The sequence below is a fragment of the Henckelia pumila genome, chromosome 2 (assembly GCF_033568475.1).
Source record: "Henckelia pumila isolate YLH828 chromosome 2, ASM3356847v2, whole genome shotgun sequence".
NCBI lineage: Eukaryota > Viridiplantae > Streptophyta > Magnoliopsida > Lamiales > Gesneriaceae > Henckelia > Henckelia pumila.
The window spans coordinates 102,206,994-102,222,117 of NC_133121.1; positions in this window are offsets into that span (position 1 = coordinate 102,206,994).

A 15,124-nucleotide genomic window follows, 5' to 3' on the forward strand; every position below is an offset into this window, starting at 1 on the left:
AGCTCCCTGCAACTGATCAAATAAATCCTCTATCCTCGGCAGTGGATACATGTTCTTCACTGTGACCCTGTTGAGTTCTCGGTAATTGATGCACAATCTCATACTGCCATCCTTCTTCTTCACAAATAACACCGGAGCTCCCCATGGAGAAAAGCTAGGACGAACAAAGCCTTTCTCTAATAGCTCCTGAATCTGCTCCTTCAACTCTTTTATCTCGGTAGGAGCAAGTCTGTACGGTGCCTTAGAGATAGGCACGGTGTCTGGCACTAACTGAATGCTGAACTCCACATCTCTCACTGGTGGAATTCCTGCAACATCCTCCGGAAAGACATCCGAAAAGTCACGAACCACCTCTATCTTTGACAAAGATCTGCTAGATGGTTCTGAGGCCGTGACAATACTGGCTAGAAACCCCTGACAACCCCGTCTCAACAACTTCCTCGCCTGGATGAGAGATATCACCTGAGGAATATCACTGCTCTGAGATGCATGAAAAGTGAACGGGTCGCCTACTGTAGGTCTCACTGACACTGATCTCCGACAAAAATCAATCGAAGCTCCATTGACTGTCAACCAGTCCATACCCAAAATCAAATCGAAACCACTCAATGGCAAAACCACCACATCTGCTCGAATGGAGTGTCCCTGCAGCTCCAACTCCAGTCCTCGAATAACCTTCGAGGTAGAAATAATATGCCCTGACGGCATAGTAACATCATACCCACTGTCAATATTCTCAGGTGTGATGCCTACCCGCCTGATAAACTCCAGGGAGATAAACGAATGCGTAGCCCCTGAATCTAGCAACGCAAACGTGGAGTTACCTCCAACTAGAATTCTCCCTGCAAGCAGAAAATTCCCAACAATTTCATACCACTACTAAACTTTTCCCAACGAGTCACTGCTAACCCTTAATTCTAATCATAAGTAAAACATGCTTTTTATTCTAACATGCAGTTAAATAACCCAAATAACAACAATTCCAAAATAAAGACGAAATTTTAACCAAAGGAAAATTATTAAAATGCTAGGGGTAAGATATACCGGTGATCAGGGAGGTGTCTGGATCTACCTCCTCAGCCTGCATGACGAACACTCTACCAGCAGTGTTCTTCTTCCTTGGGCAGTTAGCTATCTGATGCCCTGGCTCCCTACAGTGATAGCAAACTCCTGCTCCCAATAGACAAGGTCCCGAATGCATCTTCTGACACTTCGGGCAAGTAGGAAAACCTATGGAATTAGGGGTCCCTCCCCTCTGCTGATGTGGCCTCTGCTGCTGCGGCCTCTGCTGTGGATTCGGGCCCTTAGCCGGCCCAGTAAACTGCTTCTTCGCAGGAGGCTGCAAAGGTGGTCGCTGATACCCATCCTGAAACTGCCTCTTACCCTGCTGCTCCCTCTGGATCTCTCTCCGACCCTCCTCGGAACGCAAGGCTCTACTGACTGCAGACTCATAAGTAAGGACGTCTGCCATGCGAACATCATGCTTGATATCCGCATTCAATCCCTCCACAAACTGCCTCAACTTCTCTGGTGGACTGTCTGAAATCAGAGGCACAAAGCGACAGCCCCTCTCGAACTGTCTCACGTACTCAACTACTGACTTGTTCCCCTGATGAAGACTCATAAACTCCCGGATCATGCGACTGCGCATATCCTCAGTGAAGTACTTGGCGTAGAAGATACGCCTGAACTCTGCCCAAGACAGTGTAGGAAGATGAACTCCCCTGGCAGCACCCTCCCACCATAGAGCTGCGTCTCCCCTCAGCATATACGTCGCACTGTTCACCCTGTCGGCGTCTGTGATCCCCATATAAGAAAAGATGGACTCCAAAGAGCGAATCCACCCCTCAGCCACCAAAGGATCGGTGGTACCAGAAAACTCCTTGGGTCCCTTCTTCTGGAACCTCTCAGCAACGTCCTCCTCATGGGACAACCTAGGACGAGTAGCCTGCTGCTCTAACAGAGCAGTAATCCCTGCAATCATATTCGCATTGGCCTGCTCCAATGCTGCTAGAGGGTTCTACGGAGGTAGAGGTGGAGGTGTAGGTGGAGATCCCCCACGTCTGTTCATCGGTCTGGGAGGCATTCTGCACCACCACATATTTCTTTACGTAAATAGCCATGCATAATTAAGTGGTTTAAAAGTAATGCTAACTTAAATCCTTAAAAAAATAAATCATACTATAAACACTTAAAACTTACAGACCGGTAGCGTGGATTTCTGAGCTCGCATAGCAGTAATGACCCCTCCAAAGACCGTGCTCTGATACCAACTGAAACGACCCTAACCCTATAATTAATAAATAAATATGCAGAATTTTTTTTTTTATACTTACTAAATATAACATGTACATATATGCCCATACATATATGCACAAAATAAAAAGACTTAAAATAAATAAATAAATAAATAAATAACTTAAATAAAAATGCATTCTTTAATAAAATAAATATCTGAGTCAAACATTGAATTAAAATACTACTTAAATAAAATGATTAAAATTTGCATGCACTGAAAATATTTAAATAAAATATTTCAACCCACAACCACTGAAAATAATTAAAATGTATAACATGCTGAAGTATTCAAAACATGCAATGTGACTCAGACATCTATCACGGTCAAGGGGTCACTGCATGTCCGCTCATATGTCCTCGCCGCCGGTAGGAGCTACATCCTCCTCTACGTACTCACCTGCACCATACCAGTGTAGTGAGTCTAGAGGCCCAACATGCTAACATAACAAGAGTTTAAAATAATTTAAATCAAATTGCTACTAATACATAACATATACATGAAGGTGCATGCTTAAAAATATCATAACATATCATAACTTAAATTATCTTAAATAACATAATACATAAATATTGTTGAGCAAATTATTTTCTAACATCGCATGGTTGTATCCGTAGTGTAACCTTAAATCATACATTAAATACTGATCAGCGTGGAAACCAACGTACGTGGCGGTGACGAATCACCTCTTAAATTGGCAGTAAAATGTCCTTCAATAGTTCACATATGGGGACGAATCCCCCTCAAATCTCAAATTGTCACACTACTTCAACTTTCAACATAAAATATTTTCTTATTGCTCAACCTTAAACATTTAATCATACATAAAATTATTTCATGAATGCATGTACTTACATAAAATGTGTGTGTCCTTCATATATATTTAATTTAATTTCATACTAACATATACATATTAAAATAACTTCCATGCATAAAAATAATTAAATATATACTCAGGACACATGCAATTTCTCATGGATTGTACTGGACTGCTGACCCTCACACTCAAGCCCATTTACTTAAATCTGGCCCATTAACACTGAGACTGGCCCATTAACATACTTAAGCCCAACATTACATTGCTAAGCCCAATTAATTAATTAAAGCCCATTAAAACATTCCTGGCCCAATAACAACCTATTCTGGCCCAATGGGCCCAAAAGTCCAAAGACTAGCCCAATAACTTCCATGGGCCCTAAAGCCCATAAAAATTAGTGGGCTCACTTAATTAAATTAATTAAGCCCAAATAATTAAGTTCAACCCAAAATGATTAAATGGAGCCCGAATCATTTTATTTCTAATTAATTGGCCCAAAAACCCATTAAATCATAAAATATTTTAAAATTAAAAAGACTCGAGCCCGGCCCACCAACCCAGACCCGGACCAACTTAACCCGACCCACTACCCTACTGACCCGACCCGGACCACTCAGACCCGGCCCAGACCCGAAACTAGCCCAAAACCTCCTCTCCCTACCCCTTTCTCGGCCAACAGTTTGAGCAGTTCCACGAGATTCGTTCGTGCCATCTGCTCCAGAAACATTTGGCCGTGAAACCACCTCACGAACGTAGTTCACTCAAAGACGTTTCCAAAAAGCTAAAAACCAGCCAAAATTATGGCATAACGAAGGAGAACGGACCTCTGCAAGTCAGCCTATCCTAGACTTGCGCGCAGACCTGAGCAGCGCCGGGACTTTCGATCGTTCTTCCTACTCCGGCCATATTTTTCCGTGAAACCACTTCTAAATCCTAACCAACATCTAGATGGTTCAAAACCTTCAGACCTCACCCAAAATAGTGGCCTGGAGAAGGAGAACGAAGTCTTTTGCTCAGAACCCTGAACCTGCGCACCCTTGGACCCAGAACTGATGCAGCTCGACTCCAGCCCTGTTCCAGCCTTAACCATCCAACCAAACCCAGCCTAGGGACCCTAAGACACCCTCTGAACCATGGACCAGCAGCCATGCACGCCCATAACCATAAAAACGTGAGTATGTTAATGAAATCAAAGAACCATGTGCATACCTCCAGAAATCCGATTTGTTTTACTGAAAATTTCAATGAAAAGTTTGATACCTACACACACACACGCATAATAACTGATATGGCACGAAAAATAGAGAAAGAATCATGCCTTGCACCGTAGTTTGAAGAGAAAGGAGTGCGTAGAATGATTCCGCGACGACGGGGCGATGACAACCGGCTTGGAAGCTTCAAAATCGAGCTATGGAGGCTGAAGACTCGAAGAACACGATCGACAACCGGCTTGGAAGCTTCAAAATCGAGCTATGGAGGCTGAAGACTCGAAGAACACGATGGAGATGGGGGTGAGAAACTGATGGAGGCAGCTAAGTGATCGGTTGAAGGTTTTGGGTAGGTTAGGTTTAGGTTTTTAATTTAATTAAAATAGGTTTTAGGATAATTAAAAGTTTTAAATATAAAATATAAAATTTTAAAACTCCAAATAAAAGTTAAAATCTGATAACTTAAATTAAAAATATAAAAATCCCGAAATTAAAAATTTAGGGAATTTTAAAAATAATTAAAAGTCATTAAAATGGCTAAATTTGAATAAAAATGGACTCCTAAAATTATATAAAATTAAATACTAAAAATTTTGAGGTAATAAATCTCAAAATAATATTTTTGGGCTTTAAAAATGCTCATGGAATAAATTGGCTAGAAAGTTGTCATCTCGTCCGTCCACGGTCCCGTCTACGCTATCAAAACAATTAAAATACTAAAAATCGTAAAATCACTAATTATGGGTTGAATGCTTAAAAAAATAAATTAAATCATACACAAATAATTCACATAATTATTTAACCCATAAATCACAAATTTAAATAATTAAATATCCTAATTATGCATGCGGATTTACGTATTTAAATACTGGGTGTTACAAAGTTAGTTGGGCTCGGGTATTTTATTTTTAAGTTAATTAATAAGTTTAAGGGTTTAATTGGGCTAATTAGTTTAATTAAATTAATGGGCTATATTTAATTTTCTTAGTGGGCTTAAATAATTAATTTAAGTTAGTCCACTAATTTATATGGGCTTTAGAGCCCATGGAAATTATTGGGCCAGTCTTTGGGCTTTTGGGCCCATTGGGCCGGAATAGAGTGTTATTGGACCAGGATTGTTTTAATGGGCTTTAATTAATTATTTGGGCTTAGAATAATTATTATTGGGCATAAGTATGTTAATGGGCCAGTCTCAGTGTTAATGGGCCAGCAGTTCAGTGCAACCCATGAAAAATTGCATGTGTCCTGAATATATATTTAATTATTTTTATGCATGGAAGTTATTTTTAATATTTATATGTTAGTATGAAATTAAATTAAATATATATGAAGGACACACATTTTATTTAAGTACATGCATTCATGAAATAATTTTTATGCATGATTTAATGTTTAAGGTTGAGCAAAAAGAAAATAATTTTATGTTGGAAGTTGAAGTAGTGTGACAATTTAAGGGGGATTCGTCCCCATATGTGAACTATTGAAGGGCAGTTTACTGCCAATTTAAGAGGTGATTCGTCACCGCCACGTACGTTGGTTTACCATGCTGATCAGTATTTAATGTATGTATGGTTACACTATGGATACGACCTTTCGATGTTAGAAAATACTTTGCTCAACAATGTTTATGTATTATTATGATATTCAAGTTTAATTTAAGTTTATGTTATGTTCATGATATTTTTAAGCATGCTCATTCATGTATATGTTATGTATTAGTATTAAAATGATTTAAATTATTTTAAACTCTTGTTATGTTAGCATGTTGGGCCTCTAGGCTCACTACACTGATATGGTGCAGGTGAGTACGTAGAGGAGGATGTAGTACCCACCGGCGGCGAGGACCTATGAGCGGACAAGCAGTAACCCTGTGACCGGTGTCTGAGTCTACGTCATGTTTTGAATATTTTTATCGTGTTATACATTTTTATTTATTTTCAGTGGTGGATATTATTACTCATCTTATTTAAATATTTTCAGTGCATGCAAATTTTATTTATTTTGCTTATGTCAGTATTTTATTAAATGTTTGACTCAGATATTTAATTTATTAAAGGTTACTTTTTTATTTAAGTTATTTATTTTTAAATCTATTTATTCTATGCATATATGTATGGGCATGTATGTACATATTTTACTTAGTAAGTATAAAAAAAAAAATTCCGCATATTTATTTATATTTAGAGAGTTAGGGTCGTTTCAGATAGCATATCTAAGACGGATTGAGAAAAGATCGTCGTTTGGACATGTTTTCGAATTTTGAAATAATTGTGAGAAATCTGAAAATTATAAGATGCTATGTACGTGTATGTGTGGTGGAAATGGTGATGATTAGTGGTTTATATGGTTGACTTATTGATGTTTGCGCTTTCGGAATTACCGATTTCGAACCGTTACACCGCTGGTTTGCAATTTAATCCGATATCAGCTATAGATTGAACTTAGCACTCAATATCAGATTTGAGAATAATATTAAGCATATGGTACACTTCATTTCAGTTGGGAATTAAAGTTATCGAAGTCGAATCGACGAGTTCGAGCCGTTTGAACAATTAAAGTTGAATCAAGAATGTGATCACCTATCAACGTCGATGAACAAGCGTGGAATGAATAGAAGTTTAGATATGCCATCTGATTTGAAGCTAGCAAGCTTGAATATGTCAACACTACTATTGAAAGGTATGATTCGACATTATCCTCGCCAGGTAGATCAACTCGAGAACGTGGTGGTTTTCGAGTTTTCCTAAAATCACATACTTATTTGTCTAAGTGTGTTTATGTGATGTATTTCTTATTATTGTCTTGCATGATGTTTGAATGGTGTGTTCAAGATCTGTTAGCTTATTTAATGCATACAGATTATGTTGCATTAATCTTGAACCCTACCTTGAATAGCACAGAGGGCAGAATGGCCTAAAGTGCATATGACATTTGGAGGGCTGTAGTTGAGTGGCACGAAATGTAGATTTACTTTCAGAGCTAGAAGACTCACTATAGTTGCACCAAAGTCAGAGGAATTGAGATATTTAACGTCACCTCGATTGGGTAAGTTGGTGGTCGGTTAAAGATTTTATTTTCCCGGGATCCCAAGAAATAAGATTTATTGGTATCAGATTTGATAGTCTATTTCTTGAAACATGCATTGCATTTATGCATTAACCTAGAGATTTCTATGGTTTAGAATATGCAGTTATAAATGCTAGAATGTTGTGATATGCCATTCTAGATATGAATGTATTGATATACTTGATATGATATTGCTTTAGATGAATAGCTATGCTTTAAGGATTTAAGAATGAAGTATATTTCTATGATTACATGTTGTTACATGTTTTGATGATTTAGAATTCTTATAGCATATAGATTCAATATGCTTATATGGTGTATATGCATGTCTTTCATATTGAGATTTATTCTCACCGGAGTTATCTGGTTGTTGCTTTGTTTGTATTTGTGCATTGCATCAGGTTTGGGGAATGAGCGAGTCAGTTGTGGCTTGGAGAGCTCGAGATTGAGAAAGATTAGCATGTGGTGACTTCGGGCTAAGAATAGATTGCTGTCAAATGCATGTTAGAAGGTGTTGGTTTAGTTTGAGCTTTGAAAACTTATAATTGTGTTTATTGTATTGCACCTTAGAAACATGTATGAGATTATTGTTATGTCTAGATATGCATGTGTTTATGCTTGGGACATGTTGAGATTATGTATGCAATTTTTCAGATTTGAAATAGCCCTAGCAACTTTGATCTTTGTTGTAGCCTTTGGTAATTTTTGTAAATTTCTGCACCGACCCTTCTTGGAAGAATGAGCATAAATTTTTACTGAAAACTACGATTAGGGTGCGGTTGGTGGCATTGGAAAGCTAAAACAAAGATCGACAACTGTTATGTTTATCATTTTTCCAGATTCTGTCCGAAACCCATGCGCGGGCGCACCTGAAGAGGGGTGCGCGCATGGGGTTCTGAAAAAAAAATGGTTCTTTTGCGACGTGATTTTGCATCGCCAAATGTATAGTTTTGTGTCGCCAAATGTTCTGGTTAATTTTATTCAGATTGAATTATTTTGTCTAATTAATGATGCTTATTCATTAATGGCCCCTTAAGATGAGATAGGACCCGAGGTCCCCACAACTGGTGGTATCAGAGCGTAAAGTCTTGGACTTAAAAAGAAGTTGAGCGGGGTAGATTGAGTCGCATGCATTTATAGTATTGCATGATTATGCTTTACTTGCTTTAAAGAATTGTATGCGCATATGATTGCTTATTGACCACTGCTTGCTTTACTGAGATGAGAATTACATGCTTATATGCTGATATGTATGCCTGATGTATTGAATTCATTAGAATAAGTGAATTCGTTGCAAGCATGTATTATTTGAAAAGCATAAGAATTTGCAAGTATGTGTTCTATTCAGAAGCATGAGATTATATGTATGTTATACTGAAATTGTATTTTATAATCTCTGCAATATATATTGCTTCTGTTATCGAAGAAGACAGATTGTGCAGATAGTATGAGAACCTCAAACAGAACAGAACCTCGGACAGAACAGAACATTGTTGAGGTAAGGTTTTGAGCCTATCGATATAATGATTGCCCTGAGAAGTATGCTAGTTGAACAACTCCAGAGCTATTAATCACCAACTCAGAAAGATACAGAATATGCTATGTCTAGAAAGGGGTTGAGTTTAAAAGATGGATCAGTTGTTCAAATGAAGAATATTCAGATGAACATAGAACCAGCCTGATTTTATATCAACTCCATGGCTTAGCAAGAAGTTGGTGAATTTGACAGAAGAACTTATGGAAGAGCAGACGTATTGAAATGGTTTGGCAGGTAAGTAAACATAATTGTTTCTTTCTGTATGTATTAGAAAAGATAGAAAAGCATAATTTGCCAAACAGAAGCATAGCCACTTGAATGACTTGATTGAAGCCAGAGATGGAATAAAGAAAGAAACTCAAACCGGTTGTATAAAGCAGAGTAGAATTTTATTCACGCCTCTGTAATTGCGAAAAACTATGATCATCACCTCCACTATAACTTCCATAGTAGTATAGCTATGAAGGAAGGGATAGTAATAATAGCAGCAAAGATCGATTCAGCCTAAACTCCAGCAGATGAAGAAATCTAATCATAGCTCCCCTAGCTGAAACAGATCAATAGGACATTTGAATAGCAGATAATTTCATAGGAAATAAGCCAATACAGAAAATGAGGCTCAAGTTGCACCAGATAATGAGATTGCAAGTAATTGCGTAATTGACTGAATCTGCTTATATCTTGATTGCATAGCATATAGTAATAGATCAATGATTTATTATGCTACAATCTTTATCTTTTGGGCCTTGATTAATTGTATGTGCTGAGTCTTTGCCTTTGAGTAGATGGAAAATATTTGGCAGATGAGACAGAACAGATAAAATACAGATTTGAGGAAATAAGATTGAATTTGATAATATAAGACTTGGGTATTAAGCTAGCATGCATTATAGATATTAATGCAATAACTGAGTACCAATTAACAGCTGATTGAATCCGTGCACTGATTAAGCAATAGTTAAGATGTGAGTTTCAGAAATTAGATTTTTGTTATTTCGGTACTGGTTATATAAAGATTAAAGTGGAAGAATGTCGGAAGAATTCTAGTCGATATACTGAACTAGTATAGAATTAACCTAGAATTGACAGATATGTCAGTGGTTAGAATGTACAGAAATAGTTCAATGACATATTCCGACCTTTCTACGATATGAATGCAGTTCTATATAGAGTGGTGTCTAATACGAAAATCTTATGACAACTCGTACAGAAAAGCACTACTTGAACTGAAGAACTCCAAAAACAGCAGAATATTGATTAGCAAAGCATTATTCTAGTACCGAAGTGATTATTTTAATTCTATGACAACAAGTTAAGTCGAAAAGATAATATTCGATTATTGTCAAAAGGGAATTAATAGATAAACTCATGTCAATAGAGAATAAGAAAAATCAGTTACAGTCGAGCTTTCTCTTCAATGTTGCTGAAGCTATTACATCATAGAAATCATGATTCTTGAATTTCTTGATATCGATTATGAGGTTGTGTTATTTGACCTCGATCGATTTTGATTGACTCTTATTCTTTTGCTAGAGTCTGCTTTGATTCACTCGCTGTCATTCAGAATATTTGATTTTGACTGACATTTCCTTGAGCGAGTTCCTTTGATTTGAAATTTGAGAATTATTGATTATTTGATGTGTTTATTCAGTGTATCTTGAAGTATTTAGCTCGTAACTGATAGAAATTCAGATTCAGAGTACCAACAAGATTTATGGGTTATTTCATAAGTTGCCACTAATTGGGAAATATAAAGAAAAAATTAGCTACTTGCTTGATCGATTGAGTACAGATCTGTAATGTTTGTACTTTTTGTACTTGTTATATGTGAGTTGCTAGACAGATACTCAGATACTTAACATTGTTGCAATCCAAGCTAAGCTATACTAGTTTGGAAAGATTAAAGCAACATTGATATTAGATTAAGCAATGCAAATTCGATTGAGAACGCTAGATTAAGATATGAGACAAGACAGCAGATCAGAACAGATGAATTTTGCTGTGAATATCGTTTGAGGATGCCATATATTATAGATAGGGAATATCAGGTTTTTAAAGAAACATATTGTTGAAAAACTATGTTCAGATCAATTAGAATTGATACCCGGTGCAGCGGAAGTTTAAAAATTTATTTTATTAATATGGAACGGAGACTTAGGACGCGGTCTATTCCGATGGTCAAGGTCCAGTGGCTGAATCATTTCGAGGAGGAAGCTACTTGGGAGATCGAGGCCGACATGAGGACTCGTTATCCGGAGTTATTTGGTACGTAATCTAATTTCGAGGACGAAATTCAATTTAAGGGGGGGAGAGTTGTAACGCCCAGAATTTTCTTAAGTGATTTCGCATGCATAACTAGGAAATAATTAAAGTAAAAATTTTGAAAATGGGTTAAATGACTTTATGTGAATTATGTGATTATATGTTCATGATTTAATTATTAGTTTTAGCATTTAACCCGCATTTATGCCATTTATGGAATTATTTTTTTTAGAAATATTAATTTTGATCGCGTAGACGGGACCGTGGAGGAACGAGAAGTTAGATTTTTAATCAAAATATTTTATAAGGATTTTATGAGCCTTAAAATATTGTTTTAAGGAATTATTTTCAGAAAATAATGGGTTATGTTTATATAATTATTTATGGAGTCAATTTTCACTAAAATAAGTTATTTTAAAGCCTTGTAAGGAGTATTAAAAATCCTTTAAAATAATATTACGAAAATTATCTGAAAATTTGTTAATTTTAAGAGTTTTATTTTTAATATTATCTTGCTATATTATCTACCCAAAATCTAGATAATTGATAATATCAAAACTTTTATATCTAGATTTTTGTTATTCTCTTCTTCACGTCAAAATCCTTAGCCGCCATCTTCTTCTTCTCCACCTCTCCTTCACGCTTACAGTAGAAACTCACTTGCACACACACGATTTATTTGAAGAATTATTTGAAATTTTGTAGTCCGTTCGTCCCGGAGATCGTCGTACGCGTCGTAGTCAGGTTTTAATTCAAAAATCATCCAAGGCACGTTTGAATTCTCTATTTTTACCACCATTCAAGTTGTATATTCAGATTTTATCATGAAAACACTGATTTATCATTGTATGATTTGTTTGCATGAAGTTTATGCATCTATTCATGAGCTGTCCACGTTTTTCCCTTTTTACATGATAGATACTCACGTTTTTCTTGCATGACTCGGTGATGGCTGATGAATCACATCTCGTTGGGTGCCTTAGGGTCCCTAGGGTCGAGCTAGGTCGGGTTTTGAGGTGGAGATAGGCTGGAAACGAAGCTTCCTTCTTCTAATGGTCATGGGCACGCAGGTTAGGGTCACGGGGAAGAAGGGTTTGTCCTCCTTCCACGGGCCATGGTTCAGGGTAATGCTGGATGGGTTGGAACCACCTAGGTGTTGGCTAAGATTGAGAAGTAGTTTCGCATTCATTGGTGGTCGGAGCAGGCTGTGCGAACCAAAATACAGACACTGCTCCAGTCTGCGAGCAAGGAGGGAACAACCCTGTTGCAGGGCTTCGTGTGAGCTGCATAGGGCACGGTTTTAGGTCAGGTTTGTTGGGTTAGAAGCTCCTAGATGTTGGCTAAGTTTTCCAGGTAGTTTCACGGTCATTGATGGTCTGAGTGAGCGACACGACGGAAAACACCACAACTGCTTGCGTCTGCGCACGAGCTGCGGATAGGCAGAATTGCAGAGCTTCGTTCTCACTCCATAATCAATGGTTTGGTCTGGTTCTTAGCTTGTTGGAAACTTCTAGAAGTAAGCTAGATGTAGGTGGAGGATCTCCGGCCAAGGGCGGCCGAAGCTGGGCGACCGACGGCGAGCAGCAAGAGCTGCTCGTGGCCAAGGGCAGCAGGGGTAAAGGGGATCGGGTTTCTAGTTTTTCGGGCTGGGCTCGGGCCTGGGTGGTCCGGGTCGGGTCCGACATGTAATGGGTTGAGTTAGTTGGGTCCGGGTCTGGGTTAGGTTAGTTGGGCTCGGGTATTTTTAATTTAAAATAATTAATAGTCTAAGGTATAATTAATGGGCTTAATTAGATTGAAAAATTATTTGGGCCACTTAATTAAATTGTTTTGGGCATAAATATTTATTTAAGTAAGTCCAATAATTTTTATGGGCCTAAGACCCATGAAAATTATTGGGCCAATTTATGGGATATTGGGCCTAATGGGCCAGTCTAGATAATTAATGGGCTTGGATTTCTTTATCGGGCCAGACATGTCTTAATGGGCTTAAGTTAAGTTATTGGGCCAGTCTATAAGTTTATGGGCCTAAGTCTAAGGAGTCAGCAGCCTGAACCAGTCCATGAAAAATATGCATGGTCCGTAAATATTTATTTAATTATTGCATGAATATTTTACGTAAGAAAAAGTACTATTTTTATTAGTATATATAAAATAATTAAATATATATTTACGGGCAATAAATTATGAAAATAAGATCATGAATGATTTTCTTATGATATGCATGATAATGTATGTTTATGCTTATGATAATGCATGTATATGTATGATGTTGGGCATAAAAATATTTTAAGGAAATTGAAGTGAGTGTGTGATAACCTACGGGATTGGAGATGGGTTGCCTAGGCCCAGAGACCTTTCCATATGACACGGGACTGTGGGTCGGGATACTGGGGCCCGATTGCCTTTCCATACGACTATGTTTATGATTGCCTACGGGCCAAGAGGTGGATATTCCCATCGCCACGTACGTTGGTTAAGATTGATCAATCGACATGACACGTCACACAACATGGATATAACCTTCGGATTTTTTTAATGCCCTAATTAATTGACGCATGATGATTATGTTATGTTATGTTATGCCAAAAGATGATCATGAGTAGTACATTTTAGGACATGCCTGAATATATATGTTAATTATTATATATCTTGCATGTATTATATGTTGCATCTTTTTAATCATATTGTTATTATGAGATAGAACGTGTTGAGCCTCTAGGCTCACTAGACTTGATTGGTGCAGGTGAGCAGGTAGACCTTGATGTTGAGACTCTAGCTCCAACTGGCGGTGAGGATGTATGAGCTCCCAGTAGTGGCTAGCCCGTGACCTATGCTCCAGTTTTTATTTCAGTGATTTTGAATATTATTATATTTTCCGCACAAGTATTTCACAGTTTCATGATTTATCAGACTGAGGATTTTATGAAGTTTGAATGATGTTATTTTATTGCATGGATATTTTTATGGAAATTTTAATTAAGTTTATTTTCATATATGTATGGGCATATATGTATACGCTTATTTTTAAATTAATATACATAGCTATTTATATTTATTTAGCATGTGTATTTTAAAAAAAAAATTTAAGTAGTAGTAGGATCTAGTCTTTTCACAAACAAATCATTTTCATCATCATGCGTTTCTGCTGGAACATCATTTTCTATTTTGTGATCATCATATTTCTCTATGCATTTTATTTTCATAGGATTTTTATTCTTGGAACCGACTAGCCTTCCACGTTTCAAGCATTTTATAACATCATGAGTGTCTTCAATTTGTTTCTTTCAAATTTCAATTTGAGCAGGGGCATTTACAACAGGTATATATGATTTAGTTATCCTTTTTGTGTCTGCAAATGCATATGATATTTGATTTGCTATTATTTGCAAGTGCACAATTTGTTGTACATCCTTTTCACATTGTTTGGTTCTTGGATCCAAATGTGAAAATGATGGTACATACCATGTAATTTCTTTTTCGATATGTTTCTTTTCTCCCTCTAACATTGGAAAGATTTCCTCATTAAAATGACAATCAGCAAAACGTGCTGTAAACATGTCGCCTGTCTGAGGCTCAAGATATCAAATGATTGATGGGCTATCATAGCCGATATAAATTCCGCTCTTTCTTTGAGGTCCCATTTTTGTTCGTTGAGGCGGTGCGATAGACACATATATCATACATCCAAAAATTCTCAGATGAGATATCTGGTTCTTTACCAAATGCAAGCTGCAATGGGGAGTATTTATGAGATGCACTTGGTCTGATGCGAATTAATGCAGCAACATGTAAAATTGCATGTCCCCATGTAGAAATAGGGAGTTTTGTTTTCATAATCATTGGTCTAGCAATCAGTTGTAGACTAATCAATGATTCAGCTAATTCATTTTGTGTATGTACATGAGCAACATGATGTTCAACAGTAATTTCCATTG